General features: G+C 49.8%; 1 long non-coding RNA gene across 2 annotated transcripts; it reads left to right on the forward strand.

Annotated features, from left to right (window-relative positions):
• Positions 1-94: 94 nt before the first annotated feature.
• On the forward strand, positions 95-2,567 carry LOC112970170. 2 transcript variants are annotated; one of them, XR_003254915.1, is made up of 2 exons: positions 95-586; positions 2,234-2,567. It is a non-coding gene; the product is annotated as an uncharacterized LOC112970170 (long non-coding RNA). The 2 variants fall into 2 exon arrangements; XR_003254917.1 differs by lacking the exon at positions 95-586 and adding an exon at positions 864-1,720.
• Positions 2,568-17,470: the final 14,903 nt, after the last annotated feature.

Genomic DNA, 17,470 nt, shown 5'->3' on the forward strand with positions numbered 1-17,470 from the left:
CGCGGCCGCACCTGGGGGCGGGCAGGCGGCGAGCGAGGCTCGACAGCGAAGCGGCGCCGTGGAAAACACCCCGGCGTTATTCAGTAAAAAAACCACCAAAACCCAGAAAAAGCAAGGGGCTGCGTTAGGAAGACAGAGAAATACACGCTGTGGTTTTTGCATGGGCCGTTTATTTACTTGCTGCCTGCAATCGCTGTTACGTTATTTGCATGTGGTTTGAACGCTGCAGAGCGCGGCCAAAAGGCCGAGCGTCGAAGCGTGGTGTTTTCCGGGATGCAGGTCTGGGCCGGAGAAGGAGGGAGGCGAAGGCTCGAGCTGGGCTCGCCTGCCGGAGGAGACAGCGGAGAAACGTGTCCCTTTCCGCGCTTGCAGCCTTCAATTAATACTGCATAAAAGCAGCTGCCCCGCGTATAGTTCTCCGCCGCCCACGACCGCAGGCCTCAAATGGGGATGGATGTGGCCAGCACGTGTAGGAAAGGTTTGGACTTTCTGGACTCGGAAAACAGGGGCTCCGTTCCCAGTGTTTCGCCGCCGCTCGCAGGAGCCGTGGTGCTGCGCAGCAGATGGATGTCCTGAGCAATCGCAGGTTTGCTGCAATATTTCGGCGTGGGGTATCTAACTGCTATCTAAACGATGCCGAAGTGCAGGCAAGGCGGTATCTGCGAGCGTTAGCTCTGTTCTAGTCCAACAAAAAGCTGCATTAGGAGATGCGCAAGTGTCGCATTATTAATGCAAGTGTCAAAAGTAAGTTTTCACATTTAACCTAAAGAGTTCTTGAGTATGTCACATTACAATAACTTTCACTTACGTTGCTACATCATTTTCCACAATGTTTTTTTATACTATATATATATATATATATATATATATATATGTTTTCCTTCTTTCCTTTGTCCATTTTTACACAATTTGCCATGTCAGAATGGTCCGGGCTTGGTGTCTGCATCACACGTTAGCTCCCATATCCCATAGGAAAGAGGAAAAGGCTCCACAGACTTTATTCTCCTCCAGTTGGGGGGGGGTTATCGTGGAGTTAAGCACCGCAGGGGCAGGATTTCTACACGTGCCACTTTCCAAGACTGGGTTTGACTGATTCAGTGAAAATCCCGGTGCTGAACGGGCGGGTGGTAGCACAGCGCCAGGGATTCGCACGGCGCGTGTACGTGTGAAACAGCCCTAGACCGACACGCGCGGGTGCATCASACCCTTCCCCAACTCCACGCAGGTTTTCAAGCATTCGGTTAACTTGGCCGGAAAGATCTTCGTGTCTAGTAAACTTTTGCTATTGCTCTGTACAGCTGCGCCTAACACTAGTACGGGCTATTGAGCCGGATGAGCGTGCTTTCTGTAAGTATAACGTGTAGATTGTAATGTGCCGTTCCCACATTAATGTGGTGCTGTGTAAAGGCTGAACTGAAGCGGGAAGCGTGCGTCTCCCGTTTATCACGTTGCCGTCATTAAGAGGTTTTGCTGGTCTTTCCGTTACTTCGGCGAATGGGACAAGTCGTGGAAAAGCGTCTTGTGCAAGCGTGGAGCAAAAAGATGCGCTGCGCCCCCAAAGGCCTCACAAACTGAGCAATATAGGCACAGTCCTATAGGTGTCGTAATGTATTTTGTTTCTGGAGTCCATCGGATGCTTTTAAAAGGAAAACAAGCTACTAACAGCTCGGTGTGGGACTTGAGGCATTCCCGCCGCTCCCCAGCTTCCCGTGCCGCCAACGTGAATTTTGTGATGGGGAATTATTTGGCTAGATTCTGCTAGGATATTTTTATCTTGCGTACTTGTGTACTCCCTTATATCCTGGGGAGGCGCATGGGAGGAAGCCCTTTCTTGGCGAAGGCTCCGTCCTCCCAGGAGGTTCGGAGGAGATTCGGCGGCCGTCCTCGCCCTGGCCCAGCCGCCGCGGCTTTCRGTGTCGGCCCTGCACGTGTACGTGCCCAGCTTCAACGCACGCTTTTAGCCGGGTTCGGCTCCCGTATGGGAGCGGCGCGCRCCAACATTGGTCCTCGTACGTTCGGCGGGAATATTTCAGTCGGGATTTTTCATTGTGCAGCATGGTCGTATCTTTACCTGTGAAAACCTCAAGCCAACTGTACTATACGTGCTCAGCACACAATTTAAGAGTTAGAATTTGGACAAATTAAAGGTAATGTTCCTGGCGATGTGCAAAGGTGCTTCGGGATGAAATCCATTTCCTTGTCCAACACCRTTTGCCTCTGCTTTTGTCTGCAGACCTGCTCGAAGGAGATTGATCTGAACGGTGGGAAGAGGAGGTTTGACTCCCCGGGAGCCCGGACCTGGCTGGGTCATCCATCCTCGGCCAGGCTGAGCAACGCCCCCACCCTAAAAGCAGCTGGAATAGCCTTTCTTGGGATACAGACATGATTAAAATGTCTCGTTTGAACTTCATCGCCAGAAAGTAAAACTGCCTGGGCATAAAAATATCCAGCCCGAAAGGGGAAAGTTTCCCCCAGTGGATTAAACGAGGTGGTCCTGATCCTGGCAACGTCTCCTACGTGAGACCATTAGTAATAAACAAAACGTTGTGAAAATAAGGTATACGATATTTAATGCATGTTGCGTGTCTAGATCYGCGCAAAGTTTTTCCCTCCTTTCTTTTTGCACGTGAAGCCTAAACTCTAATTTTCAGCAGCATGAGACATGGTTTTTCTCAGGACTCGGTCTTCCCTAGGCGCTGGGGTGGAAAACGGCTTTCTCCTCCGTCCCGTAGGTGCTACAGCCGCTCCTCCTCGGTGTCTGCGCGGGGCTGCATGCCTCCGCTGTTTCCACCGCCCTCGAGGCAGGCAGATGGGCAGAGAGAAGCACGCAAATCTGCCCGCTTTGCCCTCCGGAGCRCGGTGCGTTCCGGGTGAAACGCTGCTGACGTGGGAAACGCAGGAAATGTGGCAGCGGGGATGAAACGACGTGGTTAAAACCGCCACTGACCCCGGTCTCCCGAAACACGCATCTGCCCAAGGCAAATATCCAAACGCTCAGTTATATTTTAACGTTAACAGCAGCCTCGCCACGGCTTTCGGGGGCCGCCGCGGGGGAGAAAGAGGCCTCGCTGTTTTCCCTGCCTCAGCGCTAGCACTCCGCATAGGCCGGCCTAGACTTTATTTTGGCTTCTGCAGCGGTTTCGGGGCAGACTGACCTCTTTACCGGTCGCTAGCTACTCGTAACCTTAAAGCATGCGAACCGCTTGTGTTGCCGGCGCGAGGGAGCAGCGGAGATTCGCTCTCCTGCCCTCCCCGCGCGCGTCGGCTCCTCGCGGCGAAGCTCAGCCGACTTGAGGTGCCTCTTCCAGGGTCCCTTTGCAGCCCGTTTCATCCCCCCTAATTCTGCGGGGAAGAATGTGCCGCTTGGGAACAAGGTCTGGGCCGGCGACTCGTCTTTCCAGCAACGCGTGGCAGCCTGGTCCCGGCACCCGTGGGACCCCTCCGAGTCCCGGGCTGTCACCTTCCTTCTCCCCCCGCCCAAATCTCCATTTATAAACCCCGTTTTGTAAGCTGATAACAAGCCCTTCGATATCAGGCACGACGCCGTTTGCCCATTTTTTCCCGGTGTCGCCGCTCGGCTGGGAATTGCGCCAGGYGCCCGCGGCCTTCCCGGGGCTCACGACTGCGGGAAAGCGCTCGGCGAGGGGACGCGTTTGGACAGGCAGCTCCTCCGTGGCGGCAGAGGTGTCCGCAGAGCCTCCCCGCCTGCCTCCCGTCTTCCCCGCGCCCGCTCCACGGCCCCGCGCAGGATTGGGACGGGTGCGACCATCCGGCGGTAGCAGAATCCCTGCAGCCGCATCTCTTTAAGACCGAAAAAAACCCCAACAATTGGATATGTTGGTGTTGTGCAACGCTTAAATACAGCGCACTAGTCCGACAGACCTGGATGAAGCCCACTTCTTTGGCCTGCTTGGCTCCGAGTGATTTCTAATTCTTCTGGCCCCGATACTACTGCGAACAGCAGCTCAAAATTGGTCCCTTCTGTAGCAAATAAAAACCAGAAGGGAAGAAAGGGTGTTGTTTATAACTTCTTTCTCATACGCGTCCCTCCTTCAGACAAAGAAATACGCAGTTACGGGGACGATTTAGGGGCGGCGGCTGAGCAGGAACAACTATAAAATTCATGTTTTAATAACAACAGCAATAATAAGCGCACAACAACATTCATAACCCCCGTTACAGGCCTGAGCTGCCATATCCATAGCAACTGCAGCGAGCGGTGAATGCCATATATTTAGAGTTTCCCGTGCACCTGCCTGAAATAGCCCCCGATAAATTATGCTGATGTTTGTGCCTCTTTGACAGCGTTTCGGAAGGCAGCCGATGCGCCGTGCAGGCACGGCAAGCCGCGACGGCGCGGCACGGGGAGTCTCGCTTTTGCAGCGAACGCCCCTGTTTGCGCCTTCGCCTCCCCTTTCGCGCTTCCGAGCGCGACGGCGTCGTCGGAAGAGAGGCCGCGGAGGTGAGCGCGGCGGCGCGCGGGAGCCGGAGGGGCGCGGGAACAGCCGCCGGGGGCTTCGGGCGTCTGGCGGCTTCCCCGCTCCGGCTCAGCGGCTGTCAAACGCGGCCGACGTTAACGCGTTGAATTAATAAACCGTTGCAATCGGCGCTCTATCCGGCTCCCGCTGCAGACGGCGGCGGTGCCACGATCGCGCCGTGCGTTAACGGGCAAAGGGTTAACGAACGCGGGAGCGGGGTGGGGGTCCGCGCCGGGCTCCGGGGAGGTGGTCGCGGGGTCCAGCGGGTCGGCCGGGCGCTCGCAGGCATCCGGGAGACCATCTGCTTATTACGTTTCGTAACGCAAACTCCCGATGCCTGCAACGCTTTTAATCTCACCTTATTAACTCTTGACGAGCAGCACAGAGTTTAATGCCAACGCGAAGCATTGCCCGCGAGAACTGCAGCAGCTGAGCCGGGAGAGGTCAGGCTGCGCCTCTGCAAGGGGCAGAAAGGATCCGCGAGCGCCCCRGCACCTGCCGTAGACCCGCTGCCTTCTCCAGCCGGAGAGCAACTCCCAGCCCGGGACCTTAAAACGGGTTTATAGACGSTTAAACATCTCCGTTCGTTCACAAGGAAGATAAATATTGCTACCCCTGGGCCGCAAGGAAGGAAGCAGAGGCGCGTGGGTTGGCTCTAGTGACTGTTTTTTGGTTTTTTTTAATCTCAGGTATACGGTCATTTATTTCAAAGAGGCTTCAAAATAAACCTCCGGTTTCTCTGTGTGTTTGTAATCAGCTCCAGACGGAGGTGGATGTAGGAAAATTAAGATTATTTGGCAGCCTGTACGTAAATAGCATCCAAAGTAAAGTCAATAGTGGATTGACTTATGGACTGTAACAGTCCATTTACACTGAACCTCCGAGAGAGTTCGATACAGAATAAAAAGACTTAAATATTACATGTGCATGATAGATACAAAAACGTATATTCTTAAGTTTTCATTTATTCGGGTCTCCATCAGTTCTGTGACGTGTTGACATCAGACCACTGCTTCAAACCAAGTGAAATCCAAACTACCTTACGTTTGCAGGAAGAAGCATGTCTGTGTTCTGTTGTGTCCTTTATCCAAGCAGATTATGGAGAAACACAGCCCCATAACTCATCAAGTCACTCAGCAGCATGAAGAGCAAAAAGTTTCCAGAAGCTGTTGAAGAAAAACTGACTCCCTCTTGTCTGGGACGGGAATTTCACCTACGAAGGACAGGATCGGGCCTGGGGTTTTTTCTAAAGAGATCAAATTATCTTTAGGTTTTAGGGTAAGTTAACGTACAGCCGTGAATGGCTGCATATACGTTTAAATGACGCCAACAGTGCTTTAGAGCGGCTGGTGGCGTGGGAACATGCAAATATTAGCACATTCTGGAGGTCGGTTTTAAAAGGCCCTTCGCACTCAACAGGTCTTGACATCAATTTTCCCCTCATTTACAGCATGTCCTATACGATCACATATTTTTAAACGGTGACTCATATGTTCAATGGCAGGAGAAGCAATATTAGTCTGAACGTGGAGGAGATGGAAATAAGGTTGTTAATCATAAGTGGCTTGGGGAAAAAATGAAGTCTAAACAGTCCAGGATGTGCCAAACGCAAGAAATTGCAATATTCCTTTAAAAGCCAGCTTTCTGCGAGCACCTGGGTGCCGCCTTCGGTTGTCCCCTTCCTCTGCGTCCTTATCCTTGCCACCCTGGATGAGTGTGCAGAGCGGGCGCAGTGCCTGTGTTATGACATGAATACTTCCTTCTTGACATGTTTAGAAAACTCCTGTATTTAAACAAATGATTCAGTGCTCTTGCTTTGTTTACTAAGGAAAGGGATTTGAACCAGGAATACTAGCTTCATCTATTTTCAAACTTTAGGTCAAATCAGAATATGGGATATGGGTCTAATGCTGGTTTTGCATAGAATTTAAAGCGAATTATGACTTCCTATAATTTCTTTTTTTTCCCCCCTGAAATGTGAGAGATCCGAGACTTTTTCTTTAATTGCAGTCTTAGTTTTCTGTATTTACACCATCTGCAAACAACTTGCCAGGAATATATGTATTCTGTGAACAGGATGGTTCCAGAATAGAGGAGTTTCTCAAGAACTGGACTTTGAATCCGTCGCTTAAATCCCACGTACCAGCAGATCATAACCCCAGCGGAGACAAACTCGGTCTCGTTTACACAATGCTTTTCCTAACTCCTCTGTAGTCAATGCCACGTGGATGCGTTCAGGCTACTGCTTTTTTCTGGATGGGCTCCCTTAGCCCTGTCTGTACTTTCATCCTCCCCCCGGAGACATTCACAGCTGTAATTCAGTCCAAACGGGGAACATGCAGCGTAACAGCTGCTAAGATCAGCCGTCAAAGAGCTGGTATCTATACCCTCCTTAGTGACTCCAGGCCGCTATTCCTACGAGTTCAGAAATATTCCGGACCGTTAAAATATTTGTCCAAAGATGTTGGACAAACCACCCAAAGCATTTCCCTTAATACCTCTCCCAACCACGTGCTCCCCATTTTCTGCCCTCAGAGCATTTCTAAGCTAAAACTGGTATTCATGCAAATGACCCAGGGAAAGACTGAGCATTTGTCCTTCAGCATCGTGTGTGCTTCTGGATTTGTTCTGCGAGGGAGAGTTGTCATTTGCCTGGAAGTTCCCATAGTGAATTTATTGGTCTTCTGACGTTCCTGGCGCCAGGTCTGCATTCCCATAAAACGAGCCAGAAGAAACTTTGGAAACAGAACCTTTATAGTATCCCCAGATTGGGCCATATTCAACTCCGAAGTCAGCAGGTGCAACGCCCATTGATTTCAGTGGGAATTCTGTCTGCTTACGCTGGAGCTGAACTTGGTCCACAGCATCTGGGCAACTTTCCCAAAAACTCTCTTCACTGAATGCAGGGAGTGAAGCAAAGCTTAACACGCTTCTCCGCGGTCCCTAGGAAAGGAATCGGGCTGTCTGTTCAAAAAATTGTGGGGAAAAAAAAATACCTGCTAGTCTTGCAAAGCTTCTTTTGCAGTTGGACCTTAGTGGGAAATCTGAAATGTTCTCATGAACTCTCACTTTCCCTTGTTTAAAGATCATCTGTCCAAGATCACCTTTTTTTTCCTAGGCTTAAAAGAAAGAATTCACTTTTCATGGCACAGTTATTTATTATGCAATCATTTTAAACATTACTGAACCTCCCCATACTTCTAATGTAAATCATTTAAGAAAAACTCTCTCCTGAAAAGGTAAGTGATTTTGCTTGAAAAAGTACTCTTTCTGCTAAGTGGTCTTACATTAAAAAAAAATACATTAGATAATATTTTACCAAAATCCWTCATAGGTGAAGGAAAACATTTAAGTACATTTTTAAGACCATCACTGTTCAGGATGTGTCCCTGAAGCTGAGCCCGTGTTTAAGTGCATTCCTAAAGAAGAGGCTTTTCAATTAGGTCTGACATATCTGTATCTTTGCACCTGAGGATTTGCACTGTTTGCTGCAGTAAGTGTAGGAAAAAAATAGTATTATCATCTTCAGGCAAAATCAGATATGGGTTAAGGCATGAGATTCCAACTCCTTACTGAAATCTGGCGAGACTCAATTTTTCAGGAGAACATCCATCAGCCTAGGGCAGGATCTTATCAGAGACTGCTCTTCTCACAAGAGTTTGGCATAGATTAGTAAACTCAAGATAAAAGATGAGGATGTTTGGCTGCTTTTTTCATTTTCCAGATCCAGATAGAAATAACAGAGACGAGGCTACATTGCTAGCTCTCTTCTGGGTGGTGGCACCTTCTGATTTGACCAGGTCTGAAGGACCTCAGGAAGAAACCTTGAAGAATTTCTGCTTTCTGGAGAGCGTCATTGCTCTTGAAGATCAAGAGGAGGACTAGACCTGCACATTCACTTTACTCCTGGATCACTTTCCCTGGACCCCACGTGTGAAATTTGGCATTTAAACCTTGAAGCCTCGTGGCTTCATTTCACACCCGTTTCCCTCAYGGATGATGGCACAAGCCACTCTGGCTGTAGCGATGATACAGTAGTTTTATCACATGTACTGTAATATTGTCCCTTGTAAAACATAACACTCTTGCGTAGGCATAGTAAACCGGAGACAATCAAGATCTTAAAGGGTAATATGTTTTTATGTGTTTAGTAGCTTATGGCACTATATAACTCCAGAGCCCAAATGCATCAGTGGCCTCTCCAAATCGTGCTATTAATATCGCATAATGAGCAGCGCGGCTCTCGCGTTCTGGCCCACCAGAGGCTGGTTTCCAGCCCTTCCCTAGTAAAACGTCACCTCCTCACTGTGCAGGCGCTTCGCTTTCGCTGGGCGACGCTGCTCCAGATTATAGCAGTGTCATCCCAACCGAAGGGGCGTTTTCCYGCATTGATGCTGGGGTAACCAAAGGTGGCAATTTGGCCTTTTGCTGCCCGTTTTCTGAACCCAAGGAGAGAGCTCCTAGGAGGTGGCTTGCGCGTGTTCACACGAGGGAGAAAAAAGCAAAGATTGAAGCTGTTTTGCGATATAGCCAACAGCCGTTCCTGCTGAGCACGGAAGCGGGTGATGCTCCTCTTGGCTCCGGCGCTCAGCAGCTCTGCAGCRCCTGGGTTTTGGGAGCCAAGGGTCCCGGGAGCAGCGCTCATCCCAGCCTTCCCATCTGCTCTCAGAGAAGAGCTTGAAGTTAAGCTTAAAGCTGCCTTGCCTTTGGGCTTCACTTCCCTCCGCCTCACTGCAGGAGTTGCAGGAGCCTCGTGCCTGGAGCAGCCTCCTGCCGCTGAACGAGCCTCAGCTGCCGCCTGCATTTCTGTGCGCCCCAAAATCTTCTCCAAGACTCCAAGTGCAAATGCTGTAGAAGGACTCGCACACACAAAAGTACGAATTACTGGAGGAGGTTTTCAAGCTCACATAACGGAGGGCAGGAGCAAGCTCTTGGCTCGAGTTGCTCATGCCATTTTACGGAGCACTACTGTATTTATGAAAAATGGATTTTAAATGACTTATCTTTTTTTTTTTTTCCCCGGAAGGGCAACTGAGCAAGAAGCTTTGGGACGGCAATTCATTCCCTATTTGCCATCAACAAGAGGTGTGTGAATAGCGGCGGAAAACAACAGTCGCAGTGTTTGCGCAATGCATTGCCACTTCAGAGAATTGGGTTCCTGGTGATAAGCTGCACATATGCAAGGATAACGCAAATTAAGTCTGTGATACACCAAATGCCATCACATTTTCAAACTGAGAACATCTTGCTCAGTAGATCTCTTTGGTTTGGGGTTTCTGATGCCCTAAGCCAGCTCTCGGGCAGCAAACACGTCCCAACACCTGGCGACGGGCTCGGGACAGACGGGGCTAGGACAGACCAGCTTCTGTCCCCATTACTGGTATTTTCCTCCTTCCCACAATAATTAGAGCTCAGATAACATTAATGTTGCCATTCTTATGTTAAAATGAATAGTAGACTGCTGGTATTTCAGATAGACACTAATTGTATAATATTCATATGACAAATGCTATCAGTTTTAGAAATCTTCCAGATGAACTTACATAAGTTTTCACTACATGAAAACCTTCATCCATATTGATTAGAGCTTCACTGTTGTAACACCAGTCCTGAATAGTCCAACAGTAGCTAGGCTGGCTCTAAATAAATAGGATACACTCCAGCTACATCGCTCCACTCTTTCAGCCTTTTTTTCTTTTTAACCGTGTTGTTTCTCCCCAGTACGTAACAGTGGAAAAATTACCTTCATATCAGGACTCACTTTCATAGGACACATTGTCTAACAGGTTAATATTTCACAGATATTATCTGAATAGCATTTGAACGTCAGTGATTAGAAAAGGAGAAGAAAAGACATACAGGTCCTTTGTAGCTATCTGGCGAACATCTCGTACACGCTTTCCAAACAGAGGGGCTGTAACAGGAGCTTTCACAGCCTTTGCAGCCTCGGGAAACTCACTGAATTGCAGCCACTGATGAGACTTTACYGGCCGCAGGTGAAGTGCAACAGAAGCATGTGCGGGGCTGGACCTCCAAGCTGACCTATGGGGCCTGGGGAAGGAAGGCAAAACAGACTCCAAACACGTTTATATGAGCCACCGCTGCCCACCAGGCATGTCCTAGCCAGCCCCCATCAACGCGGGCTTTCGCTAGGCCCCCGGCTGCTACTACTCTTATTTCCACCCACTTCTCCATCTGGCTGGGCTTTCCCCACCGCAGCCATGTCCTCTCCCTATCTTCACAAACCCCCTCCTGTGTGCTGCTAATAGGGGGAGATCCCCAGCTGGCGTAAACTACCATTGAAGTCACCCGTCTGATGATCTTCCTGGGTGTTTCATTGTAGAAACTTAACAATGCCTCCTATTGTTACAATAATTATGTACATTAAAGCTACAAGCCAGATGTTACAATCATTCTTCATTTGCTCCTTGAAGACTGTAGCTGATACTCTTCTTTTCCAGTCCTCCTCTGCCTTCTCAGTTCTTCCATGACTTACCCAAATAATTGCTTAAAGGGTCAATTTATTTTCAGATAAGGTGAGGCTGAGGTTTTGCTCCAACCCTCTTCTGTAAAAGGAAGCAACATCCAGACTGTGAAGTACCAACTGGTTCAGTAGCAAACATACTTAGGAAGGCATCTTTTTAACAATAAAAAGGTGAAACTATATATTTTAGTAACTGGAATGTTGGCTATTGGGGCAAATAAGTACCTATCAATGCACAAAATCCCCCAAACATATAGATCTGGACCCTTTACCCACAACTGTTAGAAAATCGCTTTCACAAATGCTCTGCAGCACTTTGTGTAACCCGAGTTCTCCCATTTCCTTTCATTCTCTTCCTTTGTGCAATCCAGATTTGTAAATCATTCCAGGAAACTTTTTATTACATTGCAAGAGCCCTCTGAGACAAAAGCCTGCAATTTCCCCTGGTCTGAGTCAGACCCAGTCATATCAGCTGAGAAATATCAATGAACTTTTCATGTCATTTTTCTCCTGGTGGACACAGAAAACCCAAGCGACTTCTGATCAGCACAAGTTCTGCTTCCCTGATTTGAAGGGGAAGGGTTTGCCCATCCTCATAACCCAGCTGAATTCACACTGGATAATTTCATTAAGCCTCTGTAAATTCCCCTTATGGTTTAAAAAGCACCAAGTATTTTTCTGTCATTGACTACAGCTGCCTAGCCTAACGCAGCTGCGTTTCAGTGGAAGTGAAGCGATTCCTTTATACGATAGCTATTTTGCCAAGAGCATATGGTGTGAGGTGGATAAAAAGGACGGTATTGCAGACAGTCACTACAGACCTCATCTATCCTACCCTGAACCCCCCCTCAGCAACACTTTGACGTCTTCTCCACCACGAGCTGACTCTGCCTTGCCTGCTGCCTCCTCTTTGCCCTGGCTTCCCATGACCCRAGCGCCCTTGGCGTCACCCAGACTGCTCCAATATCACATATTCTGCTTCATTTCCGTGGGCTTTGTGCTTCATTTCAGCTGGGCTTCAGCAGAGCCCCATTTCCACCCTGAAAGTGAGAAATTCCTCGCTGCGTCCTGGCCGGAGGGGTGATGAAGGCGGCCGTGCTCGCCTCTTGGCCACTGCCACGGCACGACGTGCCAGCAGCTGACAGACCCCCTGCAGGAGCTTGCTGTCAGAGTCGGTAAGGAAAGACCGCGCGGCCACACGGAGAGTCCGGTGAGACTTTTGTCCCATCAGAGCGCCAAGCTGGAGGGTGGATTTTCCCTCTCCCAGGAGTGTGGCCTGGGCAGGGACTCCAAGGCTTCAGCCCTTTTCAGTGGCATCAGGTCTCATTTCTGGCAGCCCCTGCTGGAGAAAATTCACTAATGCAGCCCAAACTCTTCCGTTACCAAAACGCTGCTTCCCGAGAAAGACAGACGCTGTTTCTCTTTGGCTTTCATCGCTTTTCACCATGCACTTYTGATGAGCTGATTGACATTCAGATAAGCTGCAGGAGAATCGTACCTAGGACCTTCCTACTAAATATTGCCGTTGTGGTAGGAGGGTGCCAACGCAAGGGACGCATTTGAAGGAGCCTTGTAAACAGTTTCCTTGGTACTGCCTAATTAAAACATGACATTGTCTGGTGGGATCCGCTCTGAGGAATGTGCGTATCCTTGATTAACTTTTCCAGAGCCAGCGTGATAGACTGTAAGCAGCCAAGATCAGGAGATCATCTGTGAAAGGAGTGGGATACACTTTTTTGCTTTGAATCTCTTTTCCTGGAGGCTCTTTTACAGATGAGTAGAAAAGCAATTGCTTAGCTTGATGTTATGGAAGCATAACCGAGGGGTCAGCTTCTTTAATTAAAGATTTGTCATTCATCCCCTGTCTATGGGGTTGCTCATGTGGAAAGCCCTGTGGTCCAAGCAACCACCTCCAGAGCAGCATTTCAAAGACCTGGGGTTTCTTCTAAGGTTTCTCCTGCCCTGTTTGGTAACCTTGGTCACAACACTTCTGTCCTTGTTCATCTTCTCCAAATCTGATTTTCCTGGTCTTGGGGCTGTTGCATGTACACCTCTCCATGCCGGAGCCAAGGCACACGGACACGCCGCTGCAGCTCAAGCCGCTGCCCTAGCACAATCACAGGATAAAACGTCTATGGACGTTTCAAGACCATATTGCCTAAGTATTATCTGAAGCATCCTTCTCTCAACATTGCCATGAATTTTTCCATAGACCTTGTTTACCTTCAGAATAAACTTGTGCTTTTCTGCTCTTTCTTCTGTTCTTTTATTCACCTAATATTTTGCATTTGCCTAAGTAAGAACACCTTATTCCCCAGATATTGTTATATATGGCTATGGTAGAGCCACCAGGTGGATATATTCTGAGCTGTCTGTATTTTATTGTTGTCAGTAGCTTGATACCTAAATGTGGAAATTATGCAACCACCAGCTATAATATCCGTGAATATGGTAATGCTTCGTTCTTGGATTTTCTAAGGGCATCTATTTGGACAAAAGCCCCGATTTCTTCCTTATCGGAGTTCCCAGGAATTTCCTGGAAGTCTTTCCTAGACTAAGTATTAAGAATACAAAAGTTGGTACCTGAGGCTGGATAGAGGGATTTCTGGATTTAGGATAAATCCTGAAAAAGGAAAGAAAGCTTTCGCATTCCTYGACAGAGAGTCAAGAACACTAGTTGATTTTTCCTGTACAGCAGTAGAGGCTCAGACCCTACTCAGGATATATGAAAGATTCCACTCACACAGTCCAGTCATTTATTGTACATACTAATTACTGACTTAATGGTCTTGCTATTTGATTATTTAATGGCTGTAGCATCCCTTGTGATAATTTTGCTGTACTTGCTTAAGTGTAACAATCTTGAATTAATTAAACGGTTTTGGAGTGAATATTGCTCTTTCAAATGAAAAGACCATAGGTTAAAGAGAGCTATTTGAATAAATTCAAGGGTTCCTGAGATTTTGGAAGTCTGTTTGCTGGGCTCGCGTGGAGAAGCATTTCCAAGTTCTGAATTCGAAACGTGCGGCGGGAAGAGTCTGGGACAGCACTGGCCGTGCAAAACACAAAAAGCGGCGTCCTTACGAGGCTGCTGATAGCTATCTTCCCCCCAAATCCTAGATGACGTAATTTGGACAATGCAGAGTCTTTCCCTGCCGTGATTTATATATTTTTGCTCAGTAATGACAGCTGAATTGTTGCTGCATGCTTTTAAAGTGACCAGAATATGGTTTAAAAAATAGAAAATCAGAAGGCAAATAAGCCGCACGCAACCTTGACCCCGCAGACCCGACTGCGAGCTCGTCCGACATAACGCTGTCCAGCGGCAAGCCAAGCCCTTCCAAAATAAATCGTCCTTTCATTAATGAGTAGCGGCAGCTCCAGATCTGGATTTTCGAACTAGACATGGGTGAGTCCACCTGCCAATTTCTGTGGCTTTAACTATCGCATTTGAAGACGTTTTTCTCTCGCTCTCCTCACCCACAGGAACATCCGAAGGAAACTACCTAGCCGACCGCACAGTGGAAACAGCGAAACCCAACACCCCGTCCGCAGAGGGCTATCGAATGAACCAYGGAAATGACCTGGAAAGAAAGGGAGAAAGGCGTTTTTCTAATCTCTTTCKGTCTTAGTAATCTTAGCCGCTTCTGACCACAGCAAAAATCCGACAGAAAGGCAATTTTAAGGAGCTTTTGAAAAAGTAACGGCGGCGTTACTCTGGCTTGACCCCCGTGGCAGACGGAGCCGAACCAGGCTCCTTCCCTCGTCCCGCAGAGCTTTGGTTGGCGAAATGAGTGTTGTTTGCTCGCCCCGACTGCAACGATTTCTTTCTTTACAGTGGTGTCGAGTGAGTCACTAGCCGGGACCTGCGTATCATGCGGACCATATGCAGGGAGCCACAGAGGTCTGACTCAGAGATGTAAATCCGCATCTTTCCGAGGAACCGGGGTGTTTACCGACACTTTATTCTTTCCGAGGGTTTTTTGCTGGCGCGTGGGCGGCAAAAATCCTTTTGTGATGTTGGGGACGGTGACTTTGGAAGGAATCGAGCTCTTCCTTTAGGTTTTGCTCGGGGGCGCGTGGTGAYGCTCTGGGGGCCAGCCGCCTGCCAGAAAAGCCCAGCTGACTTTGTGGAGCTAGCATGCTGGCCGGGCCCACCCCGCCGATTTTGGGTGGGAAACGGGCGGCCGAGGGGAGCCGGGAGGCGCCCGCGTGTCCCCGCCGCGCCGTGATCCACTCCGGGTTTTCGGGCGCCGCATACTTTGCCCGTGACATATGGACCGTCTCGGGTCGCCCGCAAGAGCTGGGGTGGATTCCGCGCCCGGGAAACCTGGATCCTCATCGCAAACCCCTCATTCATCCACAATCCACAGCAAGGAAAGGGGGAAAAAAAAAAAACCAGCTGCAATGCCTGCAGACAGTCTGGGCTGGGCTATAAATAGACACTTTATTTTACACCAATTTGCTGCACTATACCACCGAATCGTGAAACAGATTTCTCCGGTGCATGCTATTTCATCTTTAGCTACCCACGTTCACGATAGCGTGCTTCACCTCGTTTCCTTTGTTTTGCTTTGATACCTATAATTATTGTCTGATAAAATCTTCCAGGCCTGAATACGAAGGGAGGAGGAAATGAAAGGTCTGCTCTGGTAACGATGGTGTGTTAATGGTGATCAGGCACAAAGAGCTGCTTCTTCGCGTTATTTTGCGTTGGAAGGTATTGAGACGAGACCACAGGTGGGCATCCTGTTGACAAAGTCTGGCTAAGCATGAGCTGTGTTTTGTTCAGTGCCTTTCACATTCAAAACTGGCCTTAGAGTCAGGTAAGGAAACTGCCATAGACTTCAGCTGGACACCAAAGAATTAACTGGCCTTTTAAATCTGAACAATTAAAAAGGGACTTGGGGAGAAAAGAAATTCTAAAAGCGAAAAGGTCTTGCTAAAGCCTTCTGCTTTGTATCTGGGAGCTGATTTGACAGGGCAGCTTAAGCAGCCCCCTTGCATTGCTCAAGGTTTGGTACGCGGTATTGCAAATACGGCAGAAACCTCTGCAAGACCTGCTCGAGGCTGGACGGTTGCGTCATGCCCATAAACTGCAGATGGATTTTGCATAACTCTCCTGTTTTGCTGCTGTTGTTACGGCATGCTCCGCCTGTCTGCAATGGCTCTCAGGTGGGTGCTTGCTGGGAAACTTCCCAGAGCCCGGAGCAGGCAGGGCATCTTAGTGGCGCTTGTGCTGTTCCCAGTGCAACGCAAGCGGTTGTATCCTGGGGCTGGGCAGAAAGCAGCCCGGGGCGTGCTGCAAGCCAGGATAATTTCAGGCCCGTTGCAATTGGTTTTCCTCCCCTCCCGACCCCCTAAAGCTGAGCGAACCCCAACACGGCGAGCGCGGGCTGCACATCTGCCTGCTTTGCCGGGGGATACGCTGAAACGGCCACATCTGTCCAGAAATCATTGCATCCATCGGTGCAAGACTGACAAGGACGGTCCGGCCCGGAGGGACCTGCAGGAGCTGGACGCTGCCCCGCTCGAGTGCCTCCTTCCTCCGCCGCCGCCGCGCGGGGGGCACAACGCCGAGGTCGTTTTGGGGGAAAACGGCCCCGGGCCGGGGCGCTCCCCGGCAGACGGGACGCGTTGCAGATTGGGCAAGGGCGAAACCGTGCGCAAGGGCAGAGGGAAAGAGGAGCCGGGCGAGAGCCGGAGCTGCAGGTCTGGGCACGGCCGCGCCGCAGCCAGGGATTTTGCAAGCCCGCGGTTGCCTGGTGGCGGTGCTGGTGTTGCCATCGCRGAGCAGGGAAAAGAGGCGAGCCGGGCTGGAAAACAGCACGAGGCAACGAGGCCCTTCGGGTGCCTCCGCCTTTCCCGACCCGAGTGGGCAGCGCTCGGGCGCTTTGCGCGTGGGGGCGACRCTGCCTCCCGCCCCGGCCTCCAGCTTTTCTTCGATCCGTCGCTCTGGATTTTTGGTCGTCCCTTAAAGTTTTCTCCATCGGGCTGACRGCAGAGAAATAGAAACTGCAAAATCCCTCTCCGTTTCCGAGAGCGGCTCTGCCTTCCCGTGTGAACGGGATTTACTTGGGATGGGGAGGCTTTTCCCTCGGGCACCGGCTCTGCACCCTCTGCCGTAACCCGCCCTGCCACCGTTCCCGCATCGGCCGCCTCTGCGGACGGGGGGAGCCAGGCGTTTTGGGGGGGATTTCTGCTTTTTTCRGTTTTATGGCAGTATATCGGAGACGCGCATTCAAAGGTGAGAAAATTCCCACGTGGTCACGACTGTAGGCGAAACACGCGGAGACGCTCCCAAGGCTTCGCCGCGGCGCGGGCTGCTCCCCGACCTGCTCCTCCCCCCGGACATCCCGAATTGCCTCACGCTTTGGGAAGTGCTAGCGTCTAAAGGGCTGCACTGCYGAGTTTTAATTATTTCAAAGTAACTGTGAGCACTGGGAATTTGGGAACCTACAAAGAGGCTTCACCCCCTGCGCATCATCTTTTACATTATGGGTTTTGT

This window comes from Apteryx rowi, unplaced genomic scaffold, assembly GCF_003343035.1.
Source record: "Apteryx rowi isolate R43461 unplaced genomic scaffold, aptRow1 scaffold_11, whole genome shotgun sequence".
Classification (NCBI taxonomy): domain Eukaryota; kingdom Metazoa; phylum Chordata; class Aves; order Apterygiformes; family Apterygidae; genus Apteryx; species Apteryx rowi.